This window comes from Zonotrichia leucophrys, chromosome 2, assembly GCF_028769735.1.
Source record: "Zonotrichia leucophrys gambelii isolate GWCS_2022_RI chromosome 2, RI_Zleu_2.0, whole genome shotgun sequence".
Classification (NCBI taxonomy): domain Eukaryota; kingdom Metazoa; phylum Chordata; class Aves; order Passeriformes; family Passerellidae; genus Zonotrichia; species Zonotrichia leucophrys.
The window spans coordinates 69700104-69717547 of NC_088171.1; the positions used below are offsets into that span (position 1 = coordinate 69700104).

Consider the following 17444-nt stretch of genomic DNA (forward strand, 5'->3'; position numbering starts at 1 on the left):
TCATAGAGCTCACACTCATTCGATTCCACTTATTTTCCCCTTCTGGGCAGCATGGGATTCTACACAAGCACTTTACTTGTACATGGAAATAATAAAAAGAGGATATCTAATGTGGTAATATTAATCAAATAATCTCTATGATGTTCTAACATCAGTTGAAGTTTCTGTTGTACCTACAACCTTACTAGGCATAAATAAATATCTTTAGATCCATTCTTCATATATGGGCTACTAATGTCTCATGAAGCAAGTTGCACTTCTTTTCTTTCCTTCTAAAATGAAATAGGACTTCTAGGTAGTTTTGTGGCTAAGGCAAAACTCATCTCTTTTGATGACCTAGTTAAATTGTATTAATATCTTGCTACATTTCTATGTTCTTTCCTGCTTTTAATAGCTGCTTACACAGGCATACTAATCAAAAAATACATATAGCTGAAAATCTGAAGTCATTTCCTCCCCTTGTCTGTTGATGTAGTGGCAGAAGAACAGATGGTTGAAATTAAAGAGCTGCTTAGAGATGTAGCAGAGCACATTAGAGAGGAAAAGCAGACAGCTCTTCTTTTCGAAAAAAAACTTTCCTCTGAGCAAACCAATGAACAAACCAAGGTTACCAAGGAATTTCTTCCTCTAAGAAATTAAATCCAAGTTAGTACCCACTAAAACCAAGCCAGGCATTTGACTTATGTGGGTAGAGAATCGTGCTTTCCCTCCCCCTGTCAGGATCAGGTCGTTGCATTTTTTAGAAAAATAAGTCTAAAATAAACAAATAATTTCCTTCCAGTAGCTATACTGAAACGAGAACACCCATGCTGTAAATCACTTAATGTCAACCAGATTTATAGTTGGGGTGAATCGGATCCAGAATGTTTCATTCCCCATGTTCCAACAAAATAAGCCATATGCAAAGATGCGTTGGTGGAAAGCATGGTGAGCAAAAAAACCCCTTCCAACCATGCTGACTGATACCACATTCATCCTATTGTTAGCAATGACGTATTTGAAGATAAAAACAAAGACATATTACATGCATTATTAGGGAAAGCATGAAATCAGGCTGTGGATAGACAAATTCATAACTTCCTCTTCTCTCTTGCATCTTCATATGAGGTGCCTCCTTCCATCCTTCTATTTAGCTCTGTTCCCAGCTCTTTAGCTTTCTTCTAAACTATGACTACTCCAGTTGATCTTAAGTCAAGATAATATCCTGGTCATACCTGCCATGGAAATGTGACAATTTTATCCAATTTGATACATTTTTTTAAAATTGATACTAAAGATTTTACATGTAGAATTCAGTGCACCAACTCAAAAGCACAAGAAGTTCAACAAAGAAATTATGCTTTCTCACTTCCCATTCTCTGACATTACAATTAATTAAATTACATTTTAAAATTTTATAAAAATCAAGCCTAATTTTGATTAAATGTCCTTCCCTCCTTTACCCTTTTCTGTTTCAGCCTCAAACAGGAGCACAAACCTATGTGCTTCAGCTCTTCTCCTACAGCCACTTTAACAGGTAATTTCTGCAGTGCTCCAGAAGTTAGGGTGTAAGTCAAGTGCATGAAAGAACTTGCTAAAGGAGCAAATGAATACTTGTACAACAAAACCCAGGTCAGTGATAGAAAGCACTGAGGAAGGAGGAAGGGAAGTCTGGCCATCTTCTGCATAAAAACTTTGAGACTGCTTATGAAACAATTAATCCATGTGCTCAGTTTCACTCTTTGAGCCCCCAGGCATACACACATTGGATTGAGAGTGATGACTTTTGGCAGCTCTGATCATTCTGATAACTCCACAGGCACACAGGTAGTACAAGACACTTGCAGCAGTTCTAATGTTTTCTTTGCTCAAGACAGTATATAGGACACAGAAGTAAATACAACATAAACTTTTCCATAGGAGCACCTCAGGGTGTGGAAATCATGAGACTGGCCACTGATTTCTGCAGAACAGAAGTGGGGCCAACTTAATTTATTACATTTACAAATATCTGCCAGTTCTAGGTGCAGAGGAAGAGGATGATCTGAGAATTATATAGGAAATTAAATCCCCTTGACTTTGGCAAGTGCTGAGTGCCCAATAACTGACATGGGCCTGATTCACTCACGCAATTCAAAACAGGAACAGTAAAGGAAGAGCTGGGGCCACAGAAAAAGGCCTGAGATTCCAAACAAACCATGTGGCTCAGGGCTGACTGCTAAAGCTCATTGAAATTATTTAGAATATTTACAACTATTTCAGAGGAGACAGAACAGGTGATTAGTCAAAAAAGTAAATTCACCATCACTTGAGAAGATGACCAAAGATAACGAAGGATAATCACATTAAAACCATGCAGAGGAGTTGAAACTCTACTCAGAAGGCAAAAGAGATACTGCAAAGGTATTCACTTAGAACATATGAATCTTCACAGTTCCAGGTTTTGCAAGCTTCTGAGTAACGTCTGTGTCTGCAAAACTTGTTTGACTACAATAGACCTTATTTTTGTAACTTAATCCTGTATTTTTTGCAAAGGTGGTTCAGTTAAAAGGGGAAGAATCAACTCTTTTCTATATGACTGAAAGACATCAAAGTAAATAAAATGAAATGTTCTACCTCTGTTACCTCCAGAAGCTAATCTTCCACAAAACATGGTACTCTTTGAAGATCTGACATACTCCTTTTTCTCATAGCACCTTCCCCACTACCTATGTTTGTTCCTTTTTCATATATTTTCTTTTTTTATTTCCTGCTTGCCACCTTTTTGCAAACATTTCATTCCTCTTGGAACACAAAACAGTGGTGCACTGCCTCAAAATCAATAGTGTTCAATGTCTGTCATATCCCTGCTCCTGAAAAAGAGCGCCACTATTTTATACCAGCAGAAGGATTTCTCCTGCTGCAGCAAGATCAAATAATTCCAAAACAAAATGGAAAAGAAACTATTTCTCTCAGACACCTCAGCTATTTCATGGCACTGTTTCACAGTCTATGAGTAGACTGTGAAATCTTCACTAGAGATTTCTCATCACCCTCATGCAGAAGGACTCTGCCTGCCATAAACCCAGGAGGCCAGACTCCATCATTGTACTCAGTAAGTTTTCAACCCAGTAATTTAGGGCTTTCTCACACTGCTGCATTTTTCTAAGAGGATCCCTTACGTTTGCAATTGCTACCTCATTGTCCTTTTCCATACCTGTCCTCCGCTCTTTACTTGCTGATCTGTCTCCACCTGTTGTCCTTTGTCTTTTGTTTCTATTGTAATATCTTGGAGAGAAGAACTGACTTGCACTCTTTTTCTACTGTGCATAGCACAAGCCATCTGAGCAAGCTGCAGTAATAAAGGCAAGGAGCAAAGAAACACTCTGTGGGTGGCTTTCCTAAGCTTTCTGTGAGGTTTTTTGCTGACCTCACACACATGGATGGGAATCCAGCAGTGGGTGCATTACAACCAAACAGGCATCTAACACATGGCACAATGTAACACAAAACCACTTCATGAAACAGGTGGGATCAGGAGAGGCACTCCAAAAGCCCACTCCCTACCTCCCCATCACATGCAAATGAAACTGAAGTTTAGCCAGAGCTGGATCCCTTGCAGGCTGAAAAGCCACACTTGAGGGTATATTAATGCGATTCTATTAATTCTAACCATGAAGAGAACTCCTTGAGTTTTATTCACTTGTACAGCATCATGTTGAAAACTTCTCATAATCTCTTTACCATGAACAATAAAATGCATTAAAGAATAGATGAAGGTACAAAAATGAATAGGATTGAGAACACCAGACTTAATGATTCCTCATGCAAAATCATGTCAGCCTTGCTTGCACGTCTGCATTCTGCAGTGACATGATAGCTGATTTTCCCAAGGCCGTCTGCCTTATTCAGCACCCAGAATTGCCAGCACAACCTCTTAGAACAACACTAAACCAGCATTCATGAATGGATTCACAGGATTTTTTATCATACTTGTCATTAGAGCATCTGAGAGGAGAAAAGAAAAAAGGAGCAACCTAATGTTGATGGATTTATAATCACAAAGCAGGTTTCCTTTGAGAAAGGAAGAGTTGTCCTATATCCATCATATAGATCAGAGCTGAAATACTGGTGCATTTGAAAATTACCCCCTGATGTTGCATTCTCTGCTCAAAACCACTTTTTTCCATGTTTTTGCAAGGTTTCCTATGTTTAATGCTTAACTGCTACCAATTTATGGACTACTCCAGGGCAGCATTCAATTCCATGGACCCTCTACACACCTTGTCTCACGTGATAGACACTTACTAGAAGAGAACAGCACACAGACACGTGATTAGAAATGACTTCAGAATACACACATGTCACAGTACTGCTGTAGCACTGCACTGATAACCCTTATTCAAACATGCCCTAACTCCTCAACTCTTAACTTTGCAACCCTCCATCCTTTCAAAGCAACTTTCATTTTTTTGGTACATTCCTCTCTTTGTACAGGCTGAGCTTCTGGAGACATAATATGAACTTCAACACTTTTACCCCATAGATCTGTTCTGTTTCTACAGCCTGCAGTTCCAACCTTTACAGTTTTAGCAGGGAATTATGGATAACTGGTAGCTGGTTGCTGTCTTTGGTAGGAGCTGACCAAGGCATCTCTCTGCAGGCATGTCATATAGCTGCTGAAGGATAACAGAGCACTATGACAAGTTTGGCTCTGTCAAATTTACAAGAACTTTTCTTTCCATTTTTTTGTCTTCAGGCCATATAACCTTCATGTCTATGCCTATTCTTCTCTCTGGTCTTTTTACAGGGTCAATTAAATGCATATGTCTCAGACAGCTTTCCAAGTTAAGATTCAAGTCTTTGCTCAAAAGCAGAGAATTTTCCTCCTTATCCCATTCTCAGAAATTGTCAAATCATTTTTTTACAAATGCTACAAATGTTACAAAAATTACAACAAAAGTCTATCTTAGCCAAAGCACTGGCGTGAAAATTTGAGTCCCAGTGGTTTAAACTTTGGCAATCTTATCAGCAATTGCAACAAAAATCATACAATGAATAAAGTTAGTCAGTCTTAATTATCTGTGTCATTACCAGGTCTGCCTGTAATAACATGGTAGCTCAGTCTTCTGGTCTCTTCTAGATGACACTTGACATACAATTCTGTGGGAATTTTTAATGTGTTACTATATGTTTATGTCTATCTGTCATCATTTCATTATGAGATTAAAATTATATCCCCATTCATCAGAAATAATAGCCTGAGAATACCCATTGTTGTTGCTGCAAATTGTAAATCATGCAATGAAAAAAAAAAAAAGAGACCAATTATCAGCCTGAAGTTGCTCTAAAAGAAGGATCCCATTTTGTCGCACAGGTGAGTACAGTCTTCAAATATTTCCACTGTTTACGTATCTATGTGCAATGCAGCAGTTTCAGGGGGACAAGGGAGATTTGCTAGTCATCACCCCATGAAACACTCAGGCAATGATGAGTGTGAGGAAACAAAGCTCTTATCCCATCTACACATTGAGCATGGAGGCACAGGAAAATTGAATTCCTGACGAAGCTCACAGGGGAAGCCTGTGGCAGAGCAGAGACTCTGAAGTCCTGCACTAGTTCCTCAAGTATCCACCAGCCTTTTTTCCCCCCCTCTATGTCTAAGTCTCAGATTTTATTTAAATATTTCTTATTTTATAATTAGTTTTCAAAAAGTCTAGACAAAAGCTAAAATATATACTTTACCTTCACAGAAAAGTTAGGGGGAAAATGATAGAAAAACACATTTGAAATGCTCTGATGTTTTGCCAAAACCTGTCTTTTGGGGAAAATATGGCTGTTTCTGCTGATTTATGGCAAAATATGATAAATTGGTTCATCTCAGCCCCATAGTGAAGTTGTTTTAGAGAGGCTAAAACAGTAACAAAACAGTAAATCCTTACATTTAGCACAATAACCACTTAATTATGGAGGATAGCATTATGACATTGGTGGTGTTTAATGCTGGGTTCAACTCCATTCTGCTACAGGAGTGGAAGCATACACACATCACCTTTCCTGGAATGCTTTTGCTTCCCTTTGGATAATTGTATTTTATCACATTCAGAGCTCAAGCAACTTGAAAAGTTAGCTGTGTTGCTACAGAAATTGAGGCTAAAACTAGGCTCCCTTCTTCTTTTGCATGCAGAGAATTGCAAGACAAAATGTTCCATTATTAAAAACAAGCAAACCAAATCTCTTAATTTTAAAAAGTTATTCTAATCTCCAGAGAAACCAAGAGTGTTTTGATATCTGGTATTTCCCAACTGTTTATTTAAAGGACAAGTTCTGCAGCAAGTTTTCTTTTGTCTCTGTAATTTCATCATATCTGGAGCTTCCTGAAAATGCATTTTGTATATACAACTCTTAGTGAATAGATCTTTAGCACACATTCAAGGCCTCTCCACCCACACCTCATCCAAAAAAAAAAAAAAAAAAGAAAAAAAAAAAAAAAAGTTGTAAGCATGATACCAAAGAACTGCAACATTGAGGCAAACACTGCAAGGACAAGTATTGCCCTTTGGATCCATTCTGGTTCTGGCCGGGATGGAGTTAACTTCCTTCACAGCTGCTCCTGTGGTGCCCTGCTCTGGCACCTGCACCAGTGTGTGAGCTGTGCTTACAGCATCAAAGCTTTCCCTCCTCCCCACAAGGCAAACGGGCGGGCAGGAGGCTGGGAGGGGATGCAGACAGGACACCAAACGAACAAAGGGATACTCCCCACATCTAATACAATGGTCAGCCTGTAAAAGTTCGGGGAAAAGGAGGAGGAAGGGAGTCTTTGGCTATCACAGCATTCACCTTCTCAAGCAACAGTTACTCATGCTGAGATCCTGCTTTCCAGGAAGAAAGTGGATGGGAAGTAATGAATTAATTCCTCTCTCTCCTTTGAATGCACACTCAGCTTTTGCTTTCTGTACTAATCTATCATTACCTCCATCTACAAGGCTCTTCACCTTCTTTCTTTTCCTATTATACAGGAGAGAGGAACAAACAAGAGGCAGGGTGAGTGTTGTGCTGCTGGCCAGGGTTAGCCCTCCACAGGTTCCCATGGATGGGTGTGACCCATCTGGCTCCTCCTGTCAGGCCTGGCAAACGCATCTCTTCAGCACAACAAATCAGAGGCCTAAAGGTGATACGTAGTTATTTCCACTCTCAGTAGTGTATGACATAGAATGATTTAGAAATTTGAAAAGATTAACAGCTCACTCTCATCCCTGTATGTTTTTAAAGATAAACAGAACAGTTGACTGTGCCCATTTTACTGTCTCCCAAAGAAAAACAACTGGTCAGACATGCAGGAGAAGCCTTTTGCCCTACAAACCAGCCATATTATCTTAACTTTTTCTTATCCATTAGAGCTGGCCAGAGAATTGTTTTCCTTACAGGAAATAATATCTTTCAAAAAGTCCCAATTTATGTCTAAACAGTAAAGATCTTAATTTCTTGACTTAGAGCTCAATGATTGTACTTCCTGGTACGTGTATGTATTCTCCTTTATCAATGAGACTGGCTGGCCAGGCTCCCTCTCTGGTAACACCTGATGGTCTCACTTTCTCCTGGCACACAGAGGTTCATCATAGGGCAGAAACTTTTGTCCAAAAACTTCAACTCCAGTATATAATAGAGCACACTGGAGTACCTGCCTTTGCAGCTCCTGAGGACTATGACATAACATTTTCCATTTCAGTTGATTTGCTGTTATTTGAAGATGAAAACTTTAATAGATTCTATTAAACCTTTTTTTTACAGTAAATTTTCAGTTCTTGTTTTAATCAAAACCTGACTTTTATCACATTTTTCTTCTTCTCCTTAGCCCTAATATCTCAATAAAAAAGAAGTGAAGGTAAGTTTCTAAGGCTGTATAGTTTCAGGTTTTGCATTTCCTTTATTTGCTGACACTAAGCATTACTTTGATAATTCTATGCCTTTTACACAAGTTCTTAGTAGCACTTGCAAGTAGCATTTCATGCACAACATATGGCCAGTATCTAGTCAATATCTTCTCCACTAGTTTCAATCAAATCGTTATCTATTTTCTTACAAGGAAAAAGAAAATCCCTTAAATTATACCACATGGAGATGATCTAGACAAAACTGGCTGAGCTACAACATACTGAGACTAACCCAAACCACATCTGTGCTGTGCCAGCCACCACCCTGTGATCCTTCTCCTTCACCAGCCCCTACAGACTGCTGGGTGTATCACAGAGAGAGGTCTGTGTGCATTGCCATCCTGTAATATGATGAAGAAGCTGTCTGTAAACATGGCACTCTGTTAGAAATTAATCTTAAAATTTGCACAAATCATCATAAGCCTTTAGCCTTGTTACCATCGCTGTTGTTTCACTTTCCCATAAAATAATAGCAAAAACAGCACTAAAACCAGCCTAATAAACTTCTTCATTTTGGTGCTCCAAGGCAAAAGCATCTGCTCTTATATCCTTCTTCATAGATATTTACCCACCTTTCCTAAACTATTTCTTTCCACTTACAGAAACTCTGCTACTACTCCAGGCAACCACTACTCTTATTGCTATAAAGTATTCCGAAATATCTCCTCTACCATTTAACAAAATGCAATTAGAGCCTGATATGAACAATAATAGCATAAAATCCCATGATTTTGTACTAGATATAATTATATTCCTATTAGTCCCCACTTTTCCAGAGCTTTTCATGACCCTTTTGAGGACCCTTATTAAACTCTCTCTCCCTTTGAGATCCTCCATTCTTTGGGCAGAAATCCCCAATTCATTCAATCCCTTCTTACCATTAGGTTTTGCAGATTTTTGATAATCCCCTTGTTCACTCTGGATTCTCTCCAATTAGCTCACATCCTATTAGGAAGGCACAGCCCAAAATCAGTTCCAGTGCTCCAGCTGATGCCTTATCAGCATTGAGTGAAGCAGGATTACTTCATGTGTCTTGTCAGCTGTATTCCTGTTTGTAAGTAAGTCCCAGGTTGGCAATTATTTTTATTTTTCCTTTTTAAACAGCATTCCCAACTCATGTTCACACATGTGATTCAATACAAGCTACAAGATTTTATATTATGAAGAAGTATTTCCCAGACACTTACGTACATCAGCTGATGACTTGGTGGTGTTTTTCACTAACAAACAGTGCTAAAGCAACAAAACTAAAGGAAAAACTACCTCTCATCAAAACCTTGATGCACAGATCTAACATGTTAGTTCTGTGTCCTGGGAGGTTTCTTTGTTTGCTCTTGTTATTTTGCTTTGTTTTAGTTTTATTGGGGTATTTTTGTTCATTTTGATCAAAGCTGTTGGGCAGGGAGAAGATGGATACAGAAGAAGGATCGCACCATCAGTTAGTGCTCTTGCTGACTACCACATACTTGCATAGCTGCTATGTGCTTAGTCACAAACTCTTTCAGAGACCACGAGGACTCTTCTGTCCCTCAGCTCATCTTTAGTGGCTGATCTCTCTGCCCTGACAGAGTCACTTTTTGCAGACCATTTGCATACAAATTATTCCTCCTTTGTACAATCAGTGCAGTTGCACTGGGTATGAATGTATGACCCAACAGAATAATCACACATGATTTTAAAGTGATAATCCTGTGGTGACCGGCTTCCTTGACCTGAAGAGAATGTCCTTATTCTCCTAGACTGACCAACGTGCTCTTATGTGATAGCCCTCTTCATTTATGCCAACTGACCAACATAGCTACTGTATATTTGTACTAACAGGCTCATTGTTTAAGAATTTCATGGGTAGACAATCCAGATATTTAAGATAAAATTTGTGCTCCATGAACGTTCCTGAATTTCAATGCACAGCACCACTGAACAGGAGAGACAGAAGCTTAGGGAGAGAGGCCTTGTGCTTGCAAGCAGAACAAAATATTCTACAAACCCAATTGTCACTCATAATCAAAGCCACTGGACTGACTGAAGTTAACACCTGGGTCTTAGGTAGAGTCTTCACACCATTTCTCAGTTAGAGAAGTTTAAGGTCTTTAGGACTTATGAGGCTGGTATTTGCATGGTGGGTACTTTGGATATTATTGAAGAGGCTTGAAAGATAACAAATGACTTCAAGAAATTTTCAGTGGCCCAGCTCTGTAGTAGAGTTACAGAAGATGAAACTATGGTTTATAACCATGAAGATGAGGGGAAAAAAAGAACCTTTTTCATAACAGGAAAATCTTCTCAGTCTTAGGTGGCCTTCATGTGTCAGAATGAATACCAAGTTTTCTCTTTTTAAGAGAACTGTGCCATGAAACCAAAAGAATCCTGCCTGTTTATCAGGCAGCAAAAAAATAACCAATGACATCAAATACTTCTTTAATCTCTACCATCCCTACAGAAGACTTTTCTTTTTACACATTTCAGCTGGTTTATTGCATAAATATTATGTTAGCAGTCATTCTTCAGTGTGTAGGTGGGATTGCCAGTAGGCAGAGACAGTGATAAATGAGTCTCCAGGTGTTGCTGCTCTTTTTAGAAAATCCTTTAACAAGCATTTGTGAAGATTGAGGTCATTTTGTAAACTTGTAAGAGTTACAGTAAGTTGTTTCACAGACACTTCTTTTTTTAAAAAGTGCTGTCAGAGTTGGTGAACCCAAAGTGGGTTGTATCTTTCTACTTAGCTCTGTTTACAAAACCCAGGTGATTATTTATACGCATTTAGTTTTGAGGATGCATTAAAGAGGTCAGGGATGGGGATTATTAGAGCGATGTTTTAATGAATTTCTTTTCTGGCTGCAAGAAAGCAAATCTTGCAGTCCTGAACTCTCCAACAAATATTTTGTGCACTTGATAACAGCACAGAGATGATGGTCTGTGTCATTAAGGTAATTATCGTAAACACCAAGAAGTCAGGAGAGAAGCTGCACAGCTCAAAAGATGTGAGTCTAAAGCCTTCCACCTTCAGACTGCAGATCCCACCAACAACCAGGCTGAACAGGTTCATTCAAGTATCAAACTTACACTGAAGTGTCCTCCCACCCTCAGCACTCATCAAACCCAGCAGCAACTCACGGGCTCACTGACTGACAGAAGGGAAGGGACCACACAGGGCGGAGCACTGGGATCCATCGATCCCAACACAGGCACTGTGCTGAGATGAAATTCTTCTTGCTGCAATGGTTCTACAGACAAGATTGCTGGCAGCCTTCCTGAGGAGAAAATGGATGCAAACTATTCTCTGGAGCACACCAAAGGAAGATGAGGAAAACAACAATTTCAAAGCAGCATGCCACTGTTCTTATTAACATCAACCTCTGGCATGTGGAAAGGCATTCAGAGTGGGCAATTCCAGACAAACATCACCAAAAATACCACTCTGAATGCCCCTGGTGCCAGCACTTGATATCAGGTAGCAAAGAGAAGTGTTTTGCACTGAGGATTAGCACCGAAGGCCTCAGCTCTAAGGATGCAATAATCACCACATGGAGGGAGCACAGCCCTGGAAAACCGTTTGGCATTTCATAATCAAGTCCCCCACCTTCACGCTTAAGTAATATTTTATCGTCTAGCATCGTGCCTTGGCACAGAATTCCACAGGCTGAGACTCTTTTGTAATTCTGTGCTCTACAATATTGTTCCCCCCCTCCACAAAGAGACCTCTGTCCAAAGGTGGAACACAAACAAGCTCCATTCTGAGTCATAAAAACATAACACATGCGTAAGTGCATGCAATAATCTTTGTATAATTTGCCCCTTAGTCATTGTCTAGTCCTATTATGTAAATCTGAAGCATGCATTTTTGAAAATAAAGGGTTTCAGTAAAATAATTACTGTTGTAATCCTGGAACCACACCCAATAAACAGTTTAGCAATCAACTGGCTCCATATATTTGAAAGCTATAAACAGATTAGTATGAAATTAAACCAGTAAGGGCCAAAATCTCAGCTGCTGCTATAAATTAGTACTGTTTGACTAAATCAAATTAGCAGTTTGATTGACTTCAATTAAGCTACACTAATTTACAGAAAGCCATCATCTCTCCTTTCTTTATGCATATTCATCTCAGAGTATGTGTATGTGTGTAAGATATCTTTGTGTTCTTTGGAGACAGTGATCTTTAGCACAATAATCTCATTTCTCTCTCTGCATATGTAGATTCATGAAACTTAAGTATGGCTTCAGGCACTGTGGGGAGAGGAATTGAAGGACTACCAGAAAAGACCTAGTGACTCCAATCTAATAATTTCAATAAACTCCTATTCCTTTTCTTAAAAGGAAATTTGCTTGACTACAGAAGACAGCCTGAGACTGCCCTTAGCAGTCTTCATTCCAAAGAATTCTAGAAAGGGTCCATTAATAGTTTTCCACAATATGGAATAATAGCCATTTTTTTTTCAAAAACCAATATTGTTGACTTCACAGTATCCCAGGGCAAGAACTGCACCTGACTTTTCATGCATCCCTCTACAATTCATGATGTGACTTTGATCTCATAGTAAAAATAAACCTAATTTCAATGGTTTTTAATGTCACAAAATTGGCCACAGTAGGATCTAAAATTGGCCATAGGAGGATCAGATGATTTAGACATCCTTCTCATATGGAAAGGGAGTCATTTATGTTGCACTTCATTCTAAGCCTTGTGAAACACATGAGTCCTTACCACTATGCTCAAGCTGCATGTTGGAAAAGTGGGGCACAGAGTCAAGCTATGTGCTCAGCTCACAAGGTGGGAGAAACAAGTCAAGTTTAAGAAGCAGATTCTTGTGCCTCAGCCACGTTCCAAAGCCACGCTTTTCCCTTAGATCATCCGTACACCATCACACTGCCAAACTAAAAATTGTCTCACCACTACAATTCTGGTGCTCTGCCCAAACAAACCTTTTTATCACAGGGGCAGGAACACAAGGGGAGAGGAGAACTGTGGAAAAAGGTTCTGGTGTCTGAAGCACACATTGTATCTGGGTGACAGGAGTGAGATTTTACTCCTAAATACCCTTTAAGCAAAAAGCAACAACATTACTGATGGAGAAAACACACAAGGAAAAGCAACAAATCCCACACCACTCAAAAAAGGCAGAATGGAAGACTGAGGAAATGAAACCTTGATTTAATTTATTCCCAAGCCAATCAGACAGAAATGCCTAAACAGATATAAGCTGCAAGGAAAGAATATAAAGGTAACTGGAGAAATTTGGGAATCAAGGATTCCCCAAGAATTCCCCAAGGATTAAGGGGCATCTCCTCTCCAAGGCTGAGAACACGGAGAACAAGGATAGAAACGTCAATACAGCCAATTAAACTGTCAGCATGATGGCAGACCATAGCTGCCACTTTTATATCAGACACAAAGTAAAACATCTTCTATCTTGAATTTCCACTTAATTGTCTTTTCTGGAACATCAACCAAGAAAGATGAACATCATAGCCAGAAGCAAAAGGAAACAGGGAAAGCAGCTGCTCTGGAGGGCAAGCAGACATCCTGGTGAGGAGATCCAGGTCCTCCTCTGCCTCCAGTACCTGAAAGGAGGAGGAAGACGGATGGAGAGGGACTTTTCACAAGAGCAGCAGGACAAGGGGGAATGACTTCAAACTGAAAGAGAGCAAGTTTAAAGATTAGATACAAGGGGAAACTCTTTACTGAGAGAGTGGCAAAGCACTGCAATGTTGTCCAGAGAAGTTGTGGATGCCTCATCCCTTGAAGTGTTCAAGGCCAGGCTGGATAGAGCTTTGAGCTACCTGGTTTAGTGGAAAGTGTCCCTGCCCATGGCAGCAGGGTTGAAACTAGATGATCTTTAAGGTCCCTTCCAACAAAAGCCATTCTATGATTCTATTATATTCTAGTCTAACATTTACAAGGACATAAAGAAACAACCCCACACATGCTGGAGGTTACCTGAAAGCAGACGCTGAGCACAACAGCTGCCAGGTTGTGTTGTCATCTTATTGCAAAGCTCTCATACATTCTTGGTGTTTTCTCATGGGCAGCTCCATGCAGCACTGATCCCTTCTCCACAGCACAGACAACAAACTCCAACTCCCTCCTCACCCAGCTACCCCACTCTTTTGGGGCACCCTTCTTCTTATTGGACACAGCTGTGGCCTATTAAGGGCAGGCCTGTTCCTAATCTTTGGTGATTAGCACTGCTGCAACTCCTCAGGTGTGAGACTACCTTCTGCACTATTCTCTTACATTCTATCCCTCCACAACGTTGCTGCAGAAGTATTGATCCCACACTGCTGAGTATAACACGTGCAGCCAACACGCCAGCAGCAGGGGGGGTTTTGGTTCAGCAGCCTTCATCTCCGGCTCATTTCACCCCTTTGAAGTGCTGCAAACACACCGGCTTCACTGCAGTGCCCCAATAATATCTGACACATTGAGGCACATGGAGGAACACAACTCCCTTTCTCATAATTTTTTCTTTACAGAAATAAGCCTAAGGAGGGGTCTCCCTTACAGCATCTGTCATTTCACAATTGCTCAGGAGTAGCAAGTTAACAAACATGAAAAGCTTTGTTTGGGAGCCCAGCATAGGGCTTGCACCCAGAGAGAGGGCTGTTCTGTATGTTCTTGTTACTGTGATATTATTAATATATATTTTTTTATATATATATATTTAGATAAATATACTGAAATGTTCTGGCCTGGGAAAGCAGGGAAAAGAAGTATGCATTTAGCAGCATGTGGCAGGACAGTGAAAAAAATGCTGTCTGTCCAGCTTTCCCACTCTAAGCTCATCTTTCAAAGTTTGGGCTATACTATACTATTCACAACTAGGATCAAGTAAATGTTAACATCAAAAGGAATTCAATAATATATTTTGTAAAAGCACTTTTTTGCTCATTTTATGCTGTCACAAATCCTAATAAGTTTAAGGGCAGGAACATTTGCAGAAACAAATAATTCTTGTGTAAAGCATTGTAAATGTTCAAGGAATGAGAACTTTGAATTAATACACATGACAATATGATCCTTACATTTTGAAGGGTTATTTCCATCTTTCAAGGAACACAACTGAACCATAAGACTGCCCATAACTGGTCAAACTTGGACTAGGCATGTCACATTTAGGTGACATTACAGAGCTGCTGGCCACATCACTAAGGATTTCTACAATCTTTCAGCTTTACACTTGAGGGTAAGAATTTTTCCTTTCCTTTTTACTTCTTCATAGAACTTCAGGTTTTGAAAAGCAACATAAAAAAACATTGCTGAGTTTTAGAGTTTTCAGGAAAAGGTCAACAGACATTTCTATCTAAGTTTAAACTCCCACATAGCACTGAAGCGTAGAGAGAGATTTTTTTAAGTCATCTGGATGTCTGAATAGACTGAGAAATACATATTGGGACTGTCAAAATACCTGGCTACTTCTTCCAAAAATCAACAGGTGATGTTTGCTTAGGAACACATGAAAAATCTCATCATCTTATAATTAATATTTTCAAGCTCTTATATTATTTTCCTAGAAAACAGCTTACATGGAGTCTCACCTCTAGGACTTGCTCACTGGGTGCTGAGCAAACCTCATCACTTTTGGTGCTTGTTTGTCCCCTGTGACCACAGTAAGGGTTCTGACAGCCAGAGCAGATGTGCTTTTCATCACAACCCATCTCAAAGTGTACCATACTAGCTGGGTAATATTTGGAAGCTGTCTTCTGCAGGGTAATTCAATTAGGCAGCAAGGGAACTCTTTGAAGCTGATAGAACGATTTCCATTGGCACCAGTGGACACCAAATCAGGTCTAACAAGTGGATAGACTTGAAACTATATGTGCCTTTGAAATACCTATATATAAATACACAACGGGACATGTGTATTTAGCCCATCTGTGTCTGAATTTCCTCATCTCAGAAATATGGAAAACAACAGCTATTTACTCATTGTTCTAGAAGGCTGATAGTATTTAAAGCAATTGGTGTGACGACTAATTAGATAATATTTGAAATTTTAAAGCACTACATAGCTGCTAAGTACTACTACTAAATTAAGCCAACTCTCAGTAAAGGCAGACAGCCTGATCTTCACTGCTTGTTGACACAAGACCAATTATAAATAACAAGTTCCTTAAAGTCTAAAATATGTCATACATGGAGAAATTAATGAAAATTAAGATGAATAAAATGGTACATTAGCATCATTCAATATTAGTTTGATTTCAGTCTTTTAATCAGCAATGTCTACAGTAATTTCCCGTTCCATATGCACTCTACAGCTAAATAATGTACCCATGCCTTTTTGAGTAAAACATAAGACCTCTGTTAGCCTTGTGCCGTCATGCTAATGTTGATGTTGCTAACTTCTGAATCAAAAGCCCGGTTCATGAGCTCATGGAGGTCCAGTTAGGTTTGCTGCTCTTCCTACTCCGGCTGTAAGATTGTAACAGAATCTGATTTTTACTCACCTCCTAACTGCAAACCTAATTCATTAATGACCACTCTCTTTCCATTTGGCTCTTCCCAGATTGCACCAGAAGCTCACAGTTATTCTCTAGTCAATTATCATATGCAAATCTTTCTCTGCCACTTTCTTTCCCACCTTGTGCTGCACTTTTTCCTAGGAAAAGCCATTTCCACTAAAGGCAGAAACTTTCAATTATTAAAAATTTAGTCTGTTTTTATTTTTCCTGCCCTCACACTCCCTGTATGGGAAGAATTGGACATTATCTCAACCTTGACAAAGCCTTGCTGTCTTGTGTCAGCAGAGTGTTTCATAAGTCAGCTCCAACCTTCTACACCCAAGGCATTAAGGAAAATGCCTTGGTTAAGAAAGATCAGTCCCAAGCTGGTCTGTGAGGATTTCCACCAACAAGCTTCCACCAAACTGGCAGAACCTGTGCCATCCTCCTGGTCCCTGCCCACCTTCCTACCAGCTTCCTCAGCTTAAAAAAGAAGGTGTAGTCCAGCTCACCCTTCCTATACATCTAAAAAGAAAGAAGAGAAAGGAACATGAACTGAAAAAGTCTCACTCTTGACTCCTATAGTAGTGTATCTTTGCTATCCTAGCATTTCACTCCTGCCAGAACAGTTTAGCAGAAGAAATCTGAACATTTAAAGTTTGTTTACTTTATGCAGACATTCCCTGTCATGACCAGGCATATAGTCCAGTTTTTCCAATCCCAGAATCGTACAAAACAAGTACAGTACTCTATGCCCAGCTTAAGAAATGAAGAGGTAAGTATAGGTTCTTCATAAACATTCAACCAAAACATTACCTACGGTGTTTCAAAAAATGTGGGGAATTATTCCTTTTCAACTGACTAAACAATTACTGGTATTTATTGTCTCTATTTTGACAGAACTGGTTTAACACATTCTTAAAAAAATACACAACTTATTCTTTTTGATCATCACAAGTGTCATCAGCCTACCACAAATATTGTATTAAATAACTCTGCACCACAAAGAAACGTGATCTCCTAAATGTTGAATCAATGTATTTGCTAAGGAGGTGTGTATCAAGTCAAGCCATCTCAACATACAACTGATCCCCCAGTGGGAAGCAAAT

General features: G+C 39.4%; 1 long non-coding RNA gene across 3 annotated transcripts in view; it reads right to left on the reverse strand.

Annotated features, from left to right (window-relative positions):
- Positions 1 to 17444, reverse strand: part of LOC135443202 (uncharacterized) — a 33825-nt gene that overhangs the window by 12369 nt on the left and 4012 nt on the right. The window contains exon 1 of one of the 3 annotated variants that reach the window (XR_010438878.1): positions 13832 to 14035. The exons of 1 other annotated variant lie outside the window; for it this stretch is intronic. This is a non-coding gene — a long non-coding RNA (uncharacterized LOC135443202). Of the gene's footprint in view, positions 1 to 13831; positions 14036 to 17444 lie in introns of those variants that run through there. One more of the 3 variants, XR_010438876.1, reaches the window with a different exon arrangement.